The 22,252-nt window shown below is 39.1% G+C and overlaps 1 protein-coding gene across 2 annotated transcripts in view; it reads left to right on the top strand.

Annotated features, from left to right (window-relative positions):
• Positions 1–22,252, top strand: part of LOC149220060 (uncharacterized) — a 290,383-nt gene that overhangs the window by 149,143 nt on the left and 118,988 nt on the right. The gene's annotated exons all lie outside the window — the stretch shown is intronic.

Raw genomic sequence — 22,252 nt, 5'->3', positions numbered from 1 at the left:
TATCCATCTGGAATGGGCTAAAAATTACAATTGAGATTGTGTGGTACAGTAATATTGGCACTTGGGAGTAACCATACATTGATGGTGCCCATTAACCCTCCTGATTTATTCATGTTACATTCTATGGGTGAAGCATATATCAGTCTGTGTGCATGATCAATATGAAATACTCTAAACATTGATTCCAATTGTTATGTAAAAGAACTTTTATTGGAAGGAAACTTCAATTGTGCTATAAGTTTAGTAAGAAGAGAACTCTAGGGAGACAGCAGATGACTAGAGGGAAAAAGTGTGGAAATTTTCCGTAAATTGTGAAGAAAGTCCATTGTAGTAAGAAAGTATTAATCTTCCTCAAGAAACCTTGATGAGAAAAGGACTAAGTTGGAACTGTTATGAGCATAATATATAAGTAATAATTAGTAAATAATTAGCATATTGAAAAGAGATGTCCTGAAAGACATGGTTATTCTTGAAGGGGTACCTTGCCTAGTATATTTGCAAGACCCTCATTTGTAACATATCATATCATATCTCTTGTACATTCAACATTCTTATATAAATATATTACCACAATGTTCCAGCAAGATTCCGGGATGCGGGGACGCACAAGGGGGACGTGTGGGAGTAGCCTCAACTTTTAGCGAAATTTGGGGGGGCGAGGAGATGTTGAGGTATATATATATATAATTCAAATTCATATTCAATAATGGAAGCATAAATATATTGATCCATACATAATTGAATTAGATAATGAAATACACTGATCCATAATCATATTCATCATTCATACTAATACATACATCATTCATACTCATCATTCATCCATACACCACGAGGTTCAATAATGAAATACATTGATCCATATTCATCATTCGTCATTCTAGAATCTACATTAATTGAAAAATTAAATTTATCATTCATCATTCTAGAATGTAAATTGATTTAGCCTGAGGGTTAGCTCAATTGGTCGAGGACCTGTTGTTAAAGAACCTCTCCACTAGGAGGTCACAGGGTCAATTCTCCTCAATGCCCTCAGGGTTAGCCTCTGATTAGTTTGGCCTGCGGGATGTGACCCCTTCGGGTGGATCTGCCCGTATTTTCCTTGGAAAAAGGGAATGTAAATTGATTTAAACTTTAAATTCATCATTCATCATTCTAAAATCGAACTAGGTTAAGCAAAATAGACTATAGTAGATAGAAATGTTATCGGAACATAACTGGTGATCAAATTGGAAAACCCTATGAACTGAGAAACGGTCATAACTAGACCGTAATTGGTAAAAAACCTGGTTGACCAAAAACACCTAAATATTCATTTTTTAAAGAAAAACACATATATTCATGTGCTTCCATATGAATCCAAACCATTTATACACAAATAACCAAAAGTTCTCATTTGTATAATATGTAAGGGTGCACATAACCAAAATAGCACCAAGTGCAATCCATCTTTGAATCGAAAATATATCAACAAACAAGCTCTAGATGGCCTCTACCATCCAAAAAAATTGATGCAACAACAAATACCTACATATCATCAAAACCATTACCTATACTGGTATCTTCATCATCAATATCACCCTCTAAGCATTAAAATAAGATAGCAAAAACGTAGCATGTCAACTTCAAGTCAAGATTTTGTTTGAGTGATGGGTACATTTTAAGTAGCGTAATGATAAAGGAGTTTGTTGAAAATTGGCAGTGTTGACCACTAAATGTCAACTACCCTATATCAAAGTACATTTATTCAGACATTTTTTCATGGTCAGAGCAGTCAGAGATCCAAATTTCATCATCATCATTCAATTTTTAGTCTTCAAATGTAATCCAAATTCTGCAACCCTGTGGGTCATTATGTAAAAATGATTCTAGTATGCTTATTGTTAAATTTAGGTATGTTCTATGCTTAGAGCAATTTACTTCAATTTTTCATATTAGCCCAATGACAATATTCAGATTAGCAATCACATCAGCATGATAGTAAAGTGCAGATAGAACATAAACATAAATAGTAAAAGACAAGCCAAGACAAGAGGACACAAGATGTGGCACCAGCCAGGGGCAAACCCCAATGCGAGGGAAACCCTTGATCAAATCTTCTTTAGTCTTCAATAGTTCAACAGAGAGAGAGATAGTGCAAATATACAAATCTGAGATTTTATGACAGCAGTAGTAAAGTCTTGACCAGAGACGTCAATGCTGGTCAACCAGGACATAATCTTCCTCAGAACAGGGTGCACATCAAGCTGAGTCAAAACATAGAAACATTGACCCAATACATCTTCCAGAATGCTGTTGTCTTCTTGCTGCACTGTCTGTCACAACTTTATGAGTTAGGGCATCAACATTAAGTTCTCTTCCTTCACACAATCACCAATGCAGGCCTTCGAGGTGCAACTCCACCACTGTCACGCTTTCAAGTCTGACTTGTGCAATCCTTAGAACAATCTTTGCTGCTGGCTATGGCCTACGGCCTAGCCCAGCAGCAAGTATGGCCTATGGTCTTCAATCAACAATCAATAATATCAATGCAACAATATTTAGTCCTACAAGGACTTGACCCAATCTGAATATGCTGATCTGATCTTGGTCTAGGACAAATTTCATCAATGTAATATGACTGTGGTTTGCCAACCTTATAAACAGTCCTCAGGAATAGTCTCTATACTGCATTGTCACCATGCTTCATTTACCATGCTTATACCGAACCTTACAGGCTTATTTATGCTGTTAAGTCTTCTTCTTATCTGCAGATTGGGATCTCTCTAGGGTTTCCTTTGCAGTGTATTAAAGCTCCCTTAGACAGCTGATAGATCTCACATCAAGCTGTGGCTAGATACCTCCTTTCTCTGTGGCTAGATATCTTTATGGACAGCGTATTAGGTGACTCCTGTAGTCAGCGGATTAGGGCTCTTAAGGCTGCAGATAGGAGCCTCTCAAGACAGCAGATTAAGGTCCCTTCTTGATCTGCGGCTAGGGCACTTTAGGATTGCGGATTAGGGCTTCTCTTTCAGCTGTGTATAGGTCTCCTTCATTGTGGCTAGATCTCCCTCTTTGACAATGGCTAGACTTCCTCCTTGAGCTGCAAATATGACTCCCTCTTCACAGTGTATAGGGGCTTCTTTGAGCTGCATATAGGTCTCCTCTTCCCTGCGTATAGATCTCCTCATACCTGCGAATAGATCTCCTCATAAGACTGCGGCTAGGGCTCTTTAGTCGACTGCGTCTAGGGCTCTCTTAGAAGACCCTTTCCACTATGTCCTCCTTGAGAGAGGACAACCCAAATGAGTGGAGAGGAGAGATCAAGAGAGATGAATGTGTGAAATGACTTGAAGACCTGTTCTATTTATAATGCAACGTTGAAGATAAGTTGGGGTAATTTGGTTGCTGGCCGACCTTGACAAATTATCAAATAATACAAATAAATTCATATCTCCATAAATACATGTCAGAATCGGATGATCTTTAGATCAATCCTACACCTCTGGAAGAGAGGAATCCCAGAAAAATATCAGTGGTCATAAATAAGATGACCAACATGGAGTTTGGCCCTAGTTGCCAATTTTAACACTCCCTTTCAACTAGGGAGAGCTCCATCTGCTAATCCATCGGCCAGTCCGTACTATCTTTGTTATCAATGCAGTGCCTTGCATTGCTCTGCTCTGTTGAACTATGAAGAAGAAGAAGTGATCGAGAATGTATCATACCGTTCTCTACTGACCCAAAGTCAGTCCCATATAAAGAGACTATCTCATACCACTCATACTGATCCGAAGTCAGTTCCAAATAAAGAGAGTGTCTCATACCACTCTTACTGACCCAAAGTTAGTTCCAATTGATTCCAGATCAATATCATCCTAGCATAGGGAGTACGGTAGTACACGATGCTTTCATCGGTAGTACTATGCTCCCTATCCTCATTTCCTTGCTCATTGGCCAATTGAGAGGTACTTCCCATGAGTCCCAGATTGCATGGGTAGGATGTCTCAGCAAGAGAAGGGTGAACCACTCATCCTGCCTACATGTTGCCATGGGGTATCCTAGGGGAAGGCTGAACCACTCACCCTATACATAAAAAATCACTAGGGGAAGGCTGAACCACTCACCCTATGATTGTGTCTCAGTAGGAGAAGGATGAACCACTCATCTTGCCTACATAGCAAACCACTAGGGGAAGGTTGAACCACTCACCCTATGGTTGCTCATCGCTCCAAGAAGTACCCCAAGCCCCCCGGAGCTCCCAGAGCTCAATATCCATATCATATAGGACCCTCAGGAGAGGGTCTCTCCACGAATCCTAGTCGTTCTTGGAAAGTCAAGAATTTGACCTTTCCCAGGGGCTTCATCAGAATATCGGCGACTTGCACATCAGTCCCAATGTGATGGAGCCTTATTGCTCCTCGTTGTACCATATCCCAGATAAAGTGGTACTTGATGTCTGTGTGCTGGGAGCGATCATGAAATACGGGATTCTCTGATAATCAGATCCCACTCTGGTTGTCACAGAGGATCACGGTGGTATCCAACACGTGTCCAAATAACTCACTGAAGAGCTTCCCTAACCAGACAGCTTCACATGAGACCATACTCACAACTATGAATCCAGCCTTAGCGGTGCTCAAAGCAACCGACTTCTGCTTCCTGCTCATCCAGGATATCAAAACAAAACCCAAAGAGAAACAACACTCAGAAGTGCTTTTGCGATCCTCCACACTGCTTGCCCAATCAGCATCAGAATAACAATGCAGCCTCATAGCTCTGGCATTGTATCTCAGTCCATGAGTGATTGTGCCCCGAAGATATCTCAGAAGATTCTTGGCACCAATCCAATGTGATTGATAAGGTTCAGCCATATGTTGGCTCAACATGCTAATTGCAAAACATATATTTGGAAGGGAGTTCACCAAGAACATCAATGCTACTATGAGTTGACAAAACTCAGAGGCATTTCCTAATTCAGGTCCGATAACATTACCGCATAACTTTTTAAAGTTAAGCTCCATCGGGATAGTCATGGGCTTGCAGTCCACCATTCCAAATAAGGAATCCAACTCCCTCTTACTTTTTGCAAATAAGAGGGTCGGTACCTGTCAAAAAGAGGTCGTCCACATAAAGTACCAGAATGAGAGGTTTATCATCTTCAACCTTAAAGTAAAGGTTCGGATCGGCTTCACTCCTAGTGAATCTCAGCTTCATCAGATAGCTATCAGTCCTCTCATACCAAGCCCAGGGTGCTTGCTTTAAGCCATAGAGAACTTTCTTCAACCTGCATACATGAGATTCCCTATCATGAATCTCAAACCCCTTCGGTTGTTCCACATCTGTGGTCTTGCTATTACATGAGGGGAATGGTCCCCTTGTAAGTTTTCCTTTGGTACGTCTCGGACATGTAGCTTCATGCTCTTTTTTGAATTCAAGCATCCGTGTCACTATCTGTCTCACATCGGGTAGGGCCTTACAATGAAGATGGGTAGACCTCCGGTGCCATTGAAGAGATGTGTCACACGACATGGTCCGCAATGGACTTCCTGCAACTTGATACAAAGTGCTAACCCTGAACCCAAGAGTAAAAGCATATTTAAAACTTCTTTTCCAAACACATACCTTTCCATCGATGAATGCCACCTTGTAACCTTTGTCTTCCATTGCTGAAATGGACACCAGGTTCTTCTTGAGATCAGGTACATAAAGAACTTCTTGTAAATGAATTGAGTTACTCTGATCCAATTGAAGAGTAACATTCCCTACACCCTTTACGAGATAGGTGGCATCGCCTCCAAGAATAATCTCCAAGTTTGTATCCTTCTCTATTAGATTAGAGAGCACTTCCTTATATTCGGTGAAGTGCCTTGAAGCACCACTATCAATAAGCCAATTTCCCAAGGAGTCCGGAGGAGAGGTAGTGGAGAGTGCCAAAATAAGATAATACTCCTTTTGCTTGTCAGAAACAACATTTGATTCTTCATACATGGAGTTTCTTACTTTCTTGGAGGGTTGACCATTTCCTTGATGTCCTGCATTCCTTTTTCCCTTGCCATTATACTTGTCATTCCTTCGATCATTGTTATTAAAGTTGCCCCTGGAATGATTGTGATCATCATCATGTGAAGTGTCCCTTCTATTTGGACATTCCCTCGCATATTGGCCAAACTTATTGCAAGCAAAGCAGCTGCCCTTCCTTCCACCCTTAGATCTGGGCTTTCCATTGATTTGACCTTTAGACCCTGCATTATTTCTCCTTTTGGCATGAGTGGAGAAAGTAGTAGGGTTGCCTCTATTAGAAGGCATTTCTCGCTCCACCATCTGGTTTCTTCTTGAATGGATCTCGACATCAATTCTTCAAACCATGGAATTCGATCATTATTGAGAATAGTGGTTCTAAATATATACCACTCGGGTGGAAGTCCTCCAAGGGTTGTGATAGTAAATTCCCTGTTAGATATGATTTCTCCAATCGATAGAAGATCGTTCTTGATCTCGGTGATCCTTAAGAAGTAGGTTTGAATATCCTCGTCCTTTCCCTTCTTAATATCCTTCAAATTATTTTCGAGGAGCAAAATTTGATTTGCATCACTAACCTTGAACATGCTTACCAATCTGTCGTAGATCTCCTTGGAGGTGTTTAGATCGGAGATGTAGGCCACCAGACGCTTGTCAATGGAATATCTGATAATATTCTTCGCTCACCCTTGGTGTACTTGTTCTTTGTAGCAGCTGGTGCATTAGATGGGGGCTTAGGGATTTTACCCTTCACTTATCCAACACTTCTTGCTCTTCCAATGTTAGATCAAGAGACATCTTCCATCCGTGATAGGCAGAGTTTTCATGGAGCTTGTCTTCAGTCGAGAAGTGGGATGAGGAACCCTTTGAGCCTTTGACCTTGTCCAACTGTGTTCGGTGATTGCTCTCATTCCTACTTGGGATTTGACTTCACCTCAACTCTCATACCATGTTAAATTTAGGTATGTTCTATGCTTAAAGCAATTTACTTCAATTTTTCATATTAGCCCAATGACAATACTCAGATTAGCAATCGCATCAGCATGATAGTAAAGTGCACATAGAACATAAAAATAAACAGTAAAAGACAAGTCAAGACAAGAGGACACAAGATGTGGCACCAGCCAGGGACAAACCCCAATGTGGGGGAACCCTTGATCAAATCTTCTTTAGTCTTCAATAGTTTAGCAGAGAGAGAGATAGTACAAATATACAAATCTGAGATTTTATGACAGCAGTAGTAAAGTCTTGTCCAGAGACGTCAATGCTGGTCAACCAGGACATAATCTTCCTCAGAACAGGATGCACATCAAGCTGAGTCAAAAAATAGAAACATTGACCCAATACATCTTCCAGAATGCTGTTGTCTTCTTGCTGCATCGACTGTCACAACTTTATGAGTTAGGGCATCAACTTTCAGTTCTCTTCCTTCACACAATCACCAATGCAGGCCTTCGAGGTGCAACTCCACCACTGTAACGCTTTCAAGTCTGACTTGTGCAATCCTTAGAATAATCTTTGTTGGTGGCTATGGCTTGCGGCCTAGCCCAACAACAAGTATGGCCTATGGTCTTCAATCAACAATCAATAATATCAATGCAACAATATTTAGTCCTACAAGGAATTGACCCAATCTAAATACGCTGATCTGATCTTGGTCTAGGACATATTTTGTCAATGTAATATGACTGTGGTTTGCCAACCTTATAAACAGTTCTTAGGAATAGTCTCTATACTGGGTTGTGTCACCATGGTGTTACCAAACTTTCCAGGCTTGTTTATGTTGTTAAGTCTTCTTCTTATCTATAGATTGGGATATCTCTAGGGCTTCCTTTGCAGTGTATTAAAGCTCCCTTAGACAAGTGATAGATCTCACATTAAACTGTGGCTAGATACCTCCTTTCTCTGTTGCTAGATATCTTTATGGACATCGTATCAGGTGACTCCTCTAGTCAGCGGATTAGGGCTCTTGAGGCTGCGGATAGGAGCCTCTCAAGACAACGGATTAAGGTCCCTTCTTGAGCTGCGGCTAGGGCACTTTAGGACTGCGCATTAGGGCTTCTCCTTCGGCTGTGTATAGGCCTCCTTCACTATGGCTAGATCTCCGTCTTTGGACAATAGCTAGGCTTCCTCCTTGAACTACAAATATGACTCCCTCTTGACAGCGTATAGGGGCTTCTTTGCGCTGCATATAGGTCTCCTCTTACCTGCGTATAGATCTCTTCATACTTGCGAATAGATCTCCTCATAAGACTGCGGCTAAGGCTCTTTAGTTGATTGCGTCTAGGGCTCTCTTAGAAGACCCTTTCCACTACGTCCTCCTTGAGAGAGGACAACCCAACGAGTGGAGAGGAGAGATCAAGAGAGATGAGTGTGTGAAATGAATTGAAGACCTCTTCTATTTATAATGCAACGTTGAAGATAAGTTGGGGTAATTTGGTTGCTGGCCGACCTTGACAAATTGTAAAATAATACAAATAAATTCATATCTCCATAAATACATGTCGTAATCAGATGATCTTTAGATCAATCCTACACCTCTCGAAGAGAGGAATCCAAGAAAAATATCAACCGTCATAAATAAGATGACCGACATGGAGTTTGGCCCTAGTTGCCAATTTTAACACTTATGAAGCCATGTAACACACGTAGGTAAGCTTAAGAATTTTTGCTAGGGAGTTTCACTCGAGGGAGCTTTTTTCCTCAATTAATTATTTTTGGTTTTCCATTGCAAATAATTGGTTGAGTTTTTTTCCCAAACAAACCCCAAAGCTAGAGTGGGGCTCGATGGTGAAGTCTTAAGTGAGTCCTAGTGCATAGATTTGAATAAAATTACCATAATAGATCATGTCTAAAGTCCCACAAAATTTGGTTGTGTCTAGGGGTCAGTTTTTAATTGTCAAATTTTCCTTTCTAAACAAAATTTTTATGTAATATTTGATGTAACGATTTCAGAAAGTGCTGACTATAGAAGTTATAAGTGGTATGAGTAATCATAAGTAGACATCATCGCCTAAACTTTCTATTTAGTCATACTTTGAGGGTGCAAAAATATGTTTATCCCTGTCTAGAGTCATATTTTCTATTTTCCAACAAAAAATGGCAAAATAATTAGCAAAAAATTAGTCAAAAATAAAAATGAGAAAAAAATAAAATTAAAAAGGGAATGTGTATTTTCCAAGAAAGGAATCAGCACAAATCAGGCAAGTGAAAGTCCCAAAAAAATTTGTTGGGCCAGAAAAAAGGAATTAATTCCCAATAAAAATCGATTTGTTGAGTAAAATTGAATTTGTGGACCAAGTTGGTTAAATTGAATGAGGGATTTTCGAGAAAAGGAATTAGAAAAATTATTTTTTTGGTCCATCCATCTCGTCATCAAGGAGATCGAATTTTTTCTCAAGGCAATCAAGGGTCGAGATTAATTTGACATGGATCAACTTTTCAACTAGCTGTTCTTCTCCGGGATCAAGTCAACTTTGTGCACCTAGCCGTTTTCACTTGGAGAGGGATCTAAATCCCTCATTTTTTTCTATACAAGGAAGCTTATGCTCCTCATTGTAACATATTTGGACATTGTTATCAAGTTCTTGACTAGAGAAGGTCTGTTGGAATCTGTAATTTTTCTTGGAATAAGAAAACAAAAGTCTTTGGTGTTCATTCATGGTGGTGTTTATCTCCTTTCCTCTATGCTAATGTATTATGAATAATGCTCTTAATGCTATATTGGATCTAAATTGATATATTGTTATTTCACTACCCAATTGTGGACTAACTATTTGCACAAGAATTTTGCATTAGTTTTTGAGTTAGAGAACCAATTTTGAATTTAATAAATCTAGCAGGTATCTCTAGATCTTAATTTCAATTTTGTTATTTAACTTCCTGCGATTAAACAATTATATTTTAAGTTTTTAAAGATCAATCACTTTCAGATCTGGGGTGTGAGGGAAAGTCTTTGGTTGGACCGGCCAACTCCCACAACAAAAATTGAAAAGCCTACTTTGTCTTTCCCCAAAGATTTATCTAATGAGTGTTGCAGGAACTTCTTAGTCATTGCTTGGGAAAAAACTTGTTAATCTTCATCTATTTCTTTTATTCTAAAGTGCTTAGTTGAATAGATTTGCTAATCGTGGAATTGAGTTGTACACATACTCGATTGATTTAGCCACTATAAATTTGTAATTTAATTTTGAGAATAGAGCTAACCCATATAAAATAATTTTGTTCATCTTGGATATTATTGGAATTTTCTCCTTTTCTTTTGCAGATCTGAAACAAGGACAAGGGTTTCGGGTTTGGATTTGTTGATACATTTTTGTAGGTGCATTTGATCTAAATGCAGGAGGAAATCGAGTTGTTTTGAGCCCAAACCCTCACAGTTATGGTTTCAAAGTTTATCATTTTTTTTGGATGCCATCTTTAATTTTCAAGGGTTTGCAATCATAATAATCGATTTTTCTCAACGGTTTGGATTCATAATAATTTTATAAAATTTCTCTAAAGTTTCAACAAGATTTATTTGCAAAATCTAACTTGGGGTTTGACTTTGCAAATCAGAAGCTAAATTTTTATGAAGTTGCGGGCTTTTCATAGCCTTTAGAACCAAAGATATTTGGAAATTTAAATTATTTTTGTGGTTTTAAATATTTTTGGAATTTATCTAGGAAGGTTGCAAGCATTCTCTTGGAGTGTCCGCAAACCCTAGAGGGTTTGATCACCATAGCTAACAAATGATACTAACCATCCATCATTTTGTAGAGAATTAAATCAAATTTGGAAGGGATTTTCTCATAAAATTTTTGGCAAGAAGTTTGTTAAAGCCACAAGGGTTTGGAGGCCTCCATTGTCTTTAGATTGAATTTCCCTCAAGGATTTTCGAATTGTAAATTTGTTGCAATTCTTTTTAAAGAGGTTTTCGATTAGGGTTTGATCATTTTTGCAGCGTGAATTTTGTTTGGTGAGGCCACTAGCTTTGAGAGCCTCCTATCATTGTCAAACAGGGGGTTTGGATTATTTTTGTGCCCAAATAATTTTATTTAAATTTTTCTAAGGGCCAGTAACCTCTTTGCATTAGATCGATTTCCATGGAGGCTTCTTGACTCACTCAAACATCAAATTTTAATTCTCTTGTAGCTTATAATTTTATTGAAATCCTTAAGGAGGCCGCAAGTCCTCTAGGGTTTATTATTGCCTCTAATTTCATGTGCCGACTCTTGTGTATTTTTTTGTAGTGGTATTCGACTTTTTTGGGCAGGGGTTTCATTGAAATTTTTGTCAATGAATCACTTTTGAAGATTTGCTTTTCAATTGCAATTTTTTCTTGAAAAATCCGCATAGATTGTGGGCCTTTTTCCTCAAGGCCATGAGCTCCAAAAGGAGCCTCTTTCTACCTTGGGCGGAAGGCAATTTGAAGTAGGGTTTCAACAAATTTTTTTGTGGAAATTTCAGATTTTAAGCCTTAAATTTTTTCACCCTACATTTAATAAAATTTAAATCCAAACTTTTGATTTTTTTCTTTTGAGCTAGCCGTGAGCTTTGTAGCCCCCATTTTCATCTAAGGCGCAGAGCATATGCAGGAATATTTTCATCCTTGTTGAGGGCCGAGAGCCATTGAGGTCTGAAGCATTCATTTTGGAGGGTTTGAATTTGAAATCCTAAGTGGATCAACCTTATATCTCAAGGAGAGATTGGTTGTTGTAAAGCTTCTTTTCATCATTGTAAATCTTCTTGAGGAGAAGAGCCTTTTCTCTGTCAAAAGGCTTCTTCCTTTGTAACAATAATAATAAAAGTGATCTTGTTTCTTGAGGGAGCTTGGGATCACAATCCCATAGTATCCTCCCTCCTTATTTAAAAGGGAGGCCTTCTTGCTTTTGTTCTCTTAGTTCTAAGATTTAATTTGCTCACTTGTCTCTCTTGCATTTCTAGTTTCATTGCATCTTGTATTGATAATTATTACATCTTAGATCTAATCTCTTAATTTGCATTCTCTACTTGACTACTTGATCGAAGTGCACTTGAAATATCTTGTCCTTATTTCACCTGCAATCATAGATCTAAAGTAGTTTCTTTGTTAGCAATCTCATCTGCCATCATTAACTTGTGCTTATATAGTCTAATTTCTCACTTATTCTATTTGTCATTCTAAAGGATTTTCCTATTAAGGCATTTGAGTTATTGTTTCAATTTTTGATCTAATTGCCATTTCTAGCATTGTTTCATTGAGTAATTGTCATATGCTTCATTGGTTATGTGTGTAAGCTAATCTATTCTTATTCTAAGTGTTTATCAGTATCTTGTGGATTAGTGCCTCTTTTTTGAAGCATCATGATTTAATTGTGTCTCGTTGGAGCATTTGTTAATTTTAGGTATGTTCTATGCTGATAGAAAATTTACTTCAATTTTCCATATAAGCTTAATATCAATTCCAGATTAGCAATCACATTTAGCATGATAGTAAAATGCAGATAGAACATAAACATAAATCGCAGAAAACAAGCCAAGACAAGAGGACACAAGATGTGGCGCCAACCAGACAAACCCCAATTTGGGAAACAATTCTTCTATATTCTTCAATAGTTCTTCAATAGTTCAACAGAGAAGATACATTAGTACATTCAGAAGTCGACATTTTGACTTTACAAACTAAAGCAGAGATCTTCTCTATGAAGATAACACATGATGAATGACTGATGACTGAATACTCATACTGCCTAACTGATCCCAACTCCATCACCATGCTGCAACCATCACTATGCTGCACCTCATCATCATGCTACACCTGACACCGTGCTACACCTCATCATCATGCTGCACCTGACACTGTGCTGCACCCAATCACTGAGCTGCTCTCATCACTATGCTGCTCCCATCACTGAGCAGTGCCTCATCATCATGTTGTACCCATCATCAACAAACTGCGGCAATGCATCGTGCTGTTGCAAGACATCCATGCCTACCATCACCATGCTGTACCATTGTGCTGCACCATACTGCACCATGCTCTACCATTGTGTTGCACCATACTGCACCATGCTGCTTATAACAGTCAATGCTTTCATCAATTCATTCATTATCCATTATGCATCCATCCAAGTATACTGGATATTGTCAATACAACCATGCTGCATCCAACTGCTGCGTCTAAACATGTCGACAATACAACTATGCTGCATCCAACTGCTGCATCTAAACATGTTGACAATACAACCATGCTGCATCCCATTTCATCATGTGCTACACCTGACACTGCATCCATTGTGCTGCACCTAAACAAGCAGTCATATCAAACTTCAGTCCTCTATGCTGCTGGCTATGGCCTGCGGCCTAGCCCAACAGCAAGTAAGGTTGACAACCCAACTATCTTTACCCTTGAACAGCAATGTCTTATCAGCCTTATTGTTGCATAGTTATGAGGGCTCTTCTTGCTGGTGTCAAGGCCTCTCCATGGACTGCGTTAAGCCTTTTCATTTACAGCGTTAAGGTCATCTCCTTGATTTCTTTAGGGTCATCTCTTATGGCGACGTTAGGGCCTTTAGAGACTGCAGCATACATCCCTTCTTTCTCTGCTATTATGACACCACTAGGACAATGTTTAGGCAACACCTGGTTACTCTCTTTGACAGCTAGAGATCCCCTAGGATTGCGGCCAACTCTTCTCTTTATCTGCGGCTGGGTTAAGACTATGGTCCTCCTAATAGGACTGCGGCTAGGGCTTGCACTCACAGCAGTTAGGGCACATCAAAATCCTCCTCAACTTGCGGCCTAGAACAACGTATTAGGGATCTCTTTTAGGGCCTATATAAGGCAGTGTGAAGATCTCTTATGGACAATGTTTAGTTCTTCACCATGACTGCGTTTAGGGCAACTTCATCTCAAGATGAGGGCTATGGAAACCAACATATTCTAGCCACCTACTTGACTGCGTCCTAGTCCCTTTTGTGATTGCGTCTTAGTTCCTTTCAGATTAGGGCATGGCAGACCACTTCTGGACAACGTATCCTCTTGGGGACTTTCCCTTCCACTAAAACTCAAAACAGTGGAGAGAGGAGATCACAAGAGGTGAGTCTCAAATGACTTTCAAGGGACTTCTATTTATACTAAAACGTGGAGGACAAGTGGGGGTAATTTGGTTGCTGGCTGACCTTGATGAAATTGTCCCATAACACAAATAAATCCATATCTCCATGAATAAATGTCGGAATCGGATGATATTTAGATCAATCCTACACCTCTCGATGAGAGGACTCCAAGAAAAATATTAGCTGCCATAAATAAGATGACCCATATGGAGTTTGGACCTAGTTTCCAATTTTAACAGCGTTGCATTGCATATTAGGCTCAAGTCTAAACCCTTAAAATCTGTCTCCAAGCATAAGCTTGGTTGAATAGAAATCTTAGGGAAGCTTTCTCTAATATTCAATTTAATAGGCCTGACCCTTGAACAACGGTTAAAATAGGTGACGTTTCAGTGCTCTTGTGGCCCAGTCCCTTGTAGGAAAGGAGGCATTTGGGTTGCTAGAAGCCCTAGGTAGGTATCGTTAATGATGCCATTGCCTCCTTCCTCAACACTTCTTTCAACAACTTTGTTCCATGACTAGTCTTGACAATTGAGGAGAAAACATTCACCTTAGATTAGGAATTTTAATTAAAATTAACCAAGATCCTTGCATTTCACATAGTCTAAGTTTTTTGCATCTATTCGTCTAGCTTTCTCTCTTTTTCCATCAAGTTGATTTCTGAGCATCTTTATTTTACATTCAATACTTGTATCATATTTCACTTGTACTTGTCATTTTCAATTACTTGCTCATTCTTTTATGGCGTTGTTCTATCTTTTATGATCATCTCTTAATAGTACAAGTTTCATTCATCTGGCAAGTTATATTTCACTGGTCATATTTCAATATCTTTTGTACTAACATTTGTCTTGCAACAATTGCTTATTGTTTTGAATTGAAGTATCATTCCTTTTTGCAAGTGTTATTTCTTTATTAAGCATTGTTTTAAGGCATTGGTTTATCACTATTATCTTGCCATTTTCATATTGATCTTATTGGAATCCATATTGGTAATATTTACATTACTCATTTAAATAATCATACTTGCTAAATAATCCTTAAATTCATGTTACATAGAAGTAATTACCTTCCCCTTAGTCTCCTAGAACCTGTTTTTTTTCAACAAATTTTCCTTTATAATCATCTTTAGAGACTACCCCCCATAGCTTGTCTAGGAGAGAGCTTAAACAGAGTGAGTAGGGAATATGGGACAACCCCTGCTCTAAGCGTTGTGCCATAAAGATTATGCCTTGTGGGGTTGGAAACTTTTCCCACACTTAGGTGTACATCTTACGTGACAACAGGCAACTCAACGATGAATTCCTAAAATAAAATTTAATTTTTGACAATTTTGGAGTGACTTTCAAAAAATAGAAAGTCATGTCTATCATCTCAAGCATGACTTTCCAAAAATAGTAAATCAACTTGCATCAATTGGGAATCAAGTATACATGTTGGAAAATCATTGAACTTATCATTAATCAATCTTAATAGTTCAATTTTTGACTTAATCAATATTATCATTACCCTTGATTATTATCCTTATGATACTATGATTTTATTATTAAAACGAATTTCAAGACACCTTTCTCTCTCGATCATTTCATTCTTCTCTCTCCTTGATGAATGTAATATCCCCAATTTCGATTTTTCATTTAATAGGATTGACGAAGTTATTGGGGAAGTGCTAAGCCTAGCGCAATTTTGTAATCTAGGCATTGGAGACATTTTGGTATACGAGACTTAGGAGAAATCGAAAATCCCAACCTTAGTGGAATGTGGGGGCCACCCTGTTGACCTCTACTGGTCAACTACCCATGCAGTACACCCCCTTCTTTTTCTTTGTCAGAAAGGGGTAGCACCTGAACGACGTGTCCGTGCCCGCCTACAGTCATCAGCAGCTTGATCATTTCAATTGTAAACCCAGTCTGCATGTATGAATTGTAAATAATCTAAGCAGATCAGAGTCATGTCTGTAAAATTGCCTAGGTGGACCTAACTTTCTAAGATAATCTATGTCCCGGAAGGTTTTTCGTCTCACCGATCCATGGATCGGCAGAGTTTTCCTTCAAACCTGACCCCAAAGCCGGGATGCATTTTGTCATTAGAACTTTAGGAGAATCCTAGTGTGTTAATCTGCTAGATTATAGTTGTGTCGCAGAACTGGGTGATTGATGAGGGTCTGTATTAAGTGGGTTTGTCCCCTTGAGATGTAAATTGTAAAAAGTCATCATGAAATGTGTCTTGAGGGTTGAAAATGTTTTAAATCCCCTCGTGAGTCCTAAGTCCTAGGTCCTAGGTGATGTTTCCAAAGGCTTAGTTCGATGATCCATTTAAAAAATGAAATAAAATAATAAAATAAATAAAAAATAAAAATAAAAAAAATAATAAATAATAAAAAATTTAAAAAATTTAATAATAAAGAATAAAAAATTTAAAAATTTAATAAAAAATAATAAAAAATTTAAGAATTTAAAAAATTTTAAAATGAAATAAATAAAAATAATAAAAAATTTAAAAATTTAAAAATTTAAAAAAATAATAATATTTTAAGTGAATAAATCGACAGATGAGATCAAGAGATGTCTTGATCCTCATCAACGGTCGAGATCATTTCTACATGGATCATTCGAACTAGCCGTTGGGATCATTTCCTTTATATAGGGTCTTAGGTGGTCATTTCAGATTCATTCGATCTGTGAGTCTGGTACTGAAGAAGCTCTCTTGTAAATCTGTTTCTGGTTAATAAAAGAAGACTTTGGGGTCCATATCTTGCTGGTGTTACTCTGTTGAAATGCTGTGAGATCATTTCATTTTCTGCATATGTTATTTTCAGCCATTAATAATAGCTTTTTGTAGAGTATTGTGAGCACAGGTATCTTGTTCACTTGTTGGGGTTTGAGTGCTGTTAGGGTTTCTGAAGTAATGACAGGTATCTCCATTATTGTTTGAGATCTAGCAGCATTTTTGCCCTCTTTGTTGACGGTTGTTTTGAGCTGTGCAGAAAACATTTTCTTAAGGAATTTTGTGGGCGTTCGGGGAAGTTCTCGGCTGAACCGGCCAACTTCCGCAAGCGTTTTTTGCTGAGCCAGTTGGATTTGATCCTGGGTCTATCATTCGGTTTATTTTTCTAAATTTGCATGAGAGATTTTCTGAAGTTATCACAGTGACGATCTGAAATTTCTGTTCTTTAAAATGTTTTCCGTGCTTACTGCTGAATCTGGCTGTTAAGGGGCCAAATCTGTAAATTTATTAGCTGTCTTAGAGTTTCAAATTTTTTTATTTAGGGTTTTAGATTTTGCTTTATGTAGTTTTTATTAGGGTTTCATTCCTTTTCCTTTTTTTTATTTATTTCACAGGCCATCACGCCAGCAGCTCCAGCTTTCATAATCCACGTCCACCACCAAAATAAGCACTGTTTTTCCATTACGGCAAACGAAATCAGAACCCAAAGGTCGTGTGTATTCCCAAATTGCTTCAACAATCGAATCAACGTCAATCCGAAAGCAGCAGAGATTCAACGCTGGGCAATTTATTCACTATCCACAAGAGATCGATCTAAAGCCACCACACCAGGCAGGATCCACGCAAATCATCACCTGTCTCAGGAATTAAGCACTGTGGGCGTCTTGCGTGGGTGCAGTATGTAACTCTCTGCTGCGTAGATCGATTCAATTGTCAACGCATTGATCTCCCTCACATCCTGCCATCGAAAAAGCTCCAAATCTGCAAACGCTGGAGGGTCTACGTAATAGCTGGAGCTCCAAATCTGCAAACGCTGGAGGGTCTACGTAATAGCTGGAACTCCAAATCTACAAACGCTGTCATAAACACAGCTCCAAATCTGCAATCGCACCTGCAAATACACAAAGAAATCAAATGATGCGGGCCAGCTTTCAGAAAATCTGCCGTCGGCTCAGATATTTACTCAACGTCTGCACATCTCCCTAAGCTCGTCAACACGCCTAAATCGATTCGAAAACCAGGTAAAGTTTGCTCAGGTAAGTGCCAAATGGATTTAAGTCTTTCCTTGTCTGTCGCATTCTATCCCGTCGAGGTTTTTCTCCATGCGTTCGCTGATCTCCTTTGAGCCAGGGTTACGAATATCGTTCTATTCATTTGATTAAACGCATTTGTTGGAAATAATACTGAGAGGGGGGGGTGAATCAGTATTATCAGATCAATAAAACTTTTCAATGCTCAGAAACATATACGCTACGTCAGTTAAGAGAACCGGCGTGTACACGCTACCGTGTCTAAGGAAAACAGCGTATAACCAGAAAACTTATAATTCAGTTAGTTTATCTTCAGTTAAGTGCATCAGGTCATTATTCACCATATTAAGAGTAAACAGATGCAGTATAACAGAACAGATCATCACACAAAAGCCACACACATGAACACCATGATATAAGGTGGAAACCCAATGTGGGTGAAAACCACCTGCTGCAAGTCGTCTCTATCTTTCTTTAATAAGAATTTCAGTTTACAATCTTTTGTACTGGTGCAGCCTTATACCAGTACGCAGGCTACAACCTGCAGAAGGCTTCAACCTTCTCTCGTTCTCCAAACTTCCTTGGAAGGGAGCTCAAACCCCCTTTGCTCTTGTACTAGCTAAGATACTAGTACGTAGGTGCTGGCCTACAATCTTCTTTCCTTCAGGTACCACTTTTCATCAATTTTCAGACTGGATACTCCTGAAGCACAACATTACAATTTGAAGACCATGATTCATTCACAAATCATGTAAAACAACCAATACTAGCATCATCAATCTTTGAATCACTGAACCACTGAAACCTTGTCAAACCCAGTCACCAGAACACAGAGCAGACTACAGAACTCTGCAATAACAGTTAGATCCAGCTGCAACCCAAAAATCAAGCTCCAAAAGATATACGCTACTATAATGAAGGCAACCCGCGTATACACGCGGTTTTACCGAAGACAACCTGCGTACAGATCTAAAAATAATTTTTCATAACTTGCAGCTGTACCAGATTTCAGTTATACCCAGAACATAACATTGCGTCAGTATGCAGATCTAGAAATACGGATAATCAACCATATAAAGATAGTTCATTTCAAACCATTTGATCCCGATCTCTCCTTAGATCTAGTTCTCCATCAACTGGTGAGATCTCTCCTTAGCTCAGATCAAGCAATACCTCATCAACCAATAACCTGCATACTGGATCTAATACTTCATCAGATATTCAAGACTTTTTCAGATGCACTTGCCTAATGATTTCCTTCTCCTTATATAGCCTTAGGCCTTGTTCAATACCAAGAGCCAAAACCATAGAAATCCAATACCATCATCTTCAAAACTAGGGATCAACACGTCCGTCGAGACACCAAGGTCCAAAACCATAGGCACAACTTCCAAGGAATAACCGCCGTGGACCAAAGATAAGTTTTCCACATACACGCGCTTTTACTGAAGCCAACCAGCGTGTACACGCGACTTGGTATATAGCGAACCTGCGTATACGCGACTTGGTATATAGTGAACCTGCTTGTATACGCGACTTGGGCTTAATGAACCTGCGTGTATGAACTTTCTCTTCTTCTTATAGTCTGATCATCAATTCCTTGCTGCTGACCTTCTGCACTATGATTTGTCATCAGTGTGGTTTGCCATCAAGGACAACACTTATCTCATAATGCCAACAATCTCCCCCTTTGGACTTGATGGCAACAACACCAAATCACTCTCCCCTTTGACATCAAGGGCAAAGGGCTGTGCTCCCCTGAGTACATGCTGATATCTTTGCTTGGCTGTGCTGAAACATGCTTCCTCTGACTGTAGGCAAGATCTGCAAAATATGTTCTTCAAAGGAACCAAGACTGATACACCATAAGGGACCTTCTATTACCAAAAGACTCAATACATACATCCATACTCCAAACCAAGAGGAGATACATTAGAAATAACCAATTATATTACATCATTCATCCCAGGCATAGTGGGGAAACCAACATAGGCCGTTACATGACCTTGACACCATAAAAGAGATGACATAGAGACAACAAATCTAGACCAAGACTTATGAAAGTCACAAGCAGCATCTGATACACCTCTTTTAGATCAGCATCCAAGATTTCCTTCTGAGCTCCTTCTCCTGAAACCAACAACAGTTGTGTACTAGACCAAAAGCATCTAAATGCCAACAATGCTTTATGAAACTTTAATCTGCTCCCCCTGAACCTGTGCCTGCTGCTCCCCCTGAACCTGTGCCTGAAGACTTCTGGCATACCCATCTTAGACCTTCTTCTCCGACCAGAGTCTGCCCTTGCTGTTCAGAACTCCATATACGCGACTTCTCCTGCAGAAAACGGCGTATGCACGCGGATATGCTTTCTGCAACACGCGTACCCCATACACACGACTTTCCCAGTATAAATCGGCGTATATACGCGGATATCCCTTACGTAACTTGTGTATACCAAAATTTCTGTAGAACAGACAAGCTTCAACAGCAGGATGAAGCATCAACTACTCCCAGCTTTTGTTTGAGATATTCAAAAGTTTCCCCGGGCAGTGGTTTTGTGAGAATATCAGCAACTTGTTCCTTAGAAGGAACATACTCCAACTTGACCTTCTGCTCAAGCACTTGTTCCCGAAGAAAATGGTACTTGATTGGTATGTGCTTGGTCTTTGAGTGCATGACTGGATTCTTTGAAATGCTGATTGCACTTGTATTATCACATAAGATAGAGACTGGTGAAGTGCAAGTGATTTGAAAATCCTGCAAGGTCTGCATCATCCAAAGAAGTTGTGTGCAACAAGATGCCGCAGCCACATATTCTGCTTCTGCTGTAGATAAGGCAATCGAACTCTGTTTCTTGCTGAACCAAGATACTAATCTGGAGCCCATAAAGAATGCACCACCACTTGTGCTCTTCCTGTCATCCACGCTTCCGGCCCAATCTGCATCTGTATAAGCATGAAGTGTGAGATCTGTATCTCTAGGATACCATAATCCATAATTTTGTGTCCCTTGAAGATATTTGAAGATTCTCTTCACTGCCTGAAGATGAGTCTCCTTTGGATTTGCCTGAAATCTCCCAACTATTCCGACTGCATGCATGATGTCTGGTCGGGTACCTGTCAAATAAAGCAAACTCCCAATCATGGATCTATAAGTTGGTTGATGAACTGCTGCTGATTCATCATTTGCACTGAGGTTGCATCCTGTAACCATGGGTGTACATACTGGCTTTGAATCTTCCATGCCATACTTCTTCAAGATCTGCTTGAGGTACTTGGTTTGAGACAGAAGATGCCTACTTCATTTTGTTGGATTTGTAATCCAAGAAAGTATGTCAATTCTCCAAGTAGTGACATTTCGAATTCTTTCTGCATAACCAAGGCAAAGTTTTGACTCATAGTCTCTTCATTGCTGCCAAAGATAATATCATCTACATAAACAACAAGTATTAGCAATTTGTTATTTTCAATTTTATATAGAGATTGCTATCTGCTGATCCTTTCGAAAAGCCTTGTTGGTGAAGATATTTGTCCAATCGATAGTACCAACCCCTTGGAGCTTGTTTGAGACCATAGAGAGCCTTTTTTAATTTGCATACAAGGTTTGGATCATTCCCAAGAATGAAACCATCTGGCTGCTCAATATATACTTCTTCTTCTAAGTCTCCATTCAGAAAGGCTGATTTCACGTCCATTTGAAATACCTTGAAGTTTGAAAGCTTGAGAGAGCAAGGAACATTCGGATGGCCTCAAGTCTTGCTACAGGAGCAAAGGTCTCTTCAAAATCTATCCCTTCTTGCTGCGCATACCCTTTACAAACAAGTCTGGCCTTGTTTCTAATTACTTCTCCATTTTCATTCAATTTATTCTTGAAGACCCATTTTGTCCCTATGACATTCTTATCTTTTGGTCTAGGAACCAGTTCCCAAGTGTTGTTCTTTTCGATCTGCTCAAGTTCTTCATCCATTGCTTTGACCCAACATTCATCTTTGCATGCCTCTTTCACATTTTGTGGTTCAGTGGAAGAGAGTAATGCCAAATAGCTTGAGGCTTCTGCAATTCTTCTTCTTGTTTGTATTCCTGCTTCTTTCTGCCCCACAATCTGAGATTCTGGATGATTCTTTTGAACATATCTGGATGGAGTCTCTCTTCTATTCTTGCCTGCTCCTCTGGTTCTTCTTGAGGTTCTTCTTCTTCATCA

The sequence above is a fragment of the Pinus tabuliformis genome, chromosome Q (assembly GCF_031772625.1).
Source record: "Pinus tabuliformis cultivar Carrire ecotype Pingquan chromosome Q, CPIR1, whole genome shotgun sequence".
NCBI lineage: Eukaryota > Viridiplantae > Streptophyta > Pinopsida > Pinales > Pinaceae > Pinus > Pinus tabuliformis.
The sequence above is the reverse complement of the archived record's forward strand: the minus strand, read 5'-3'. Positions and strand labels throughout refer to the sequence as shown.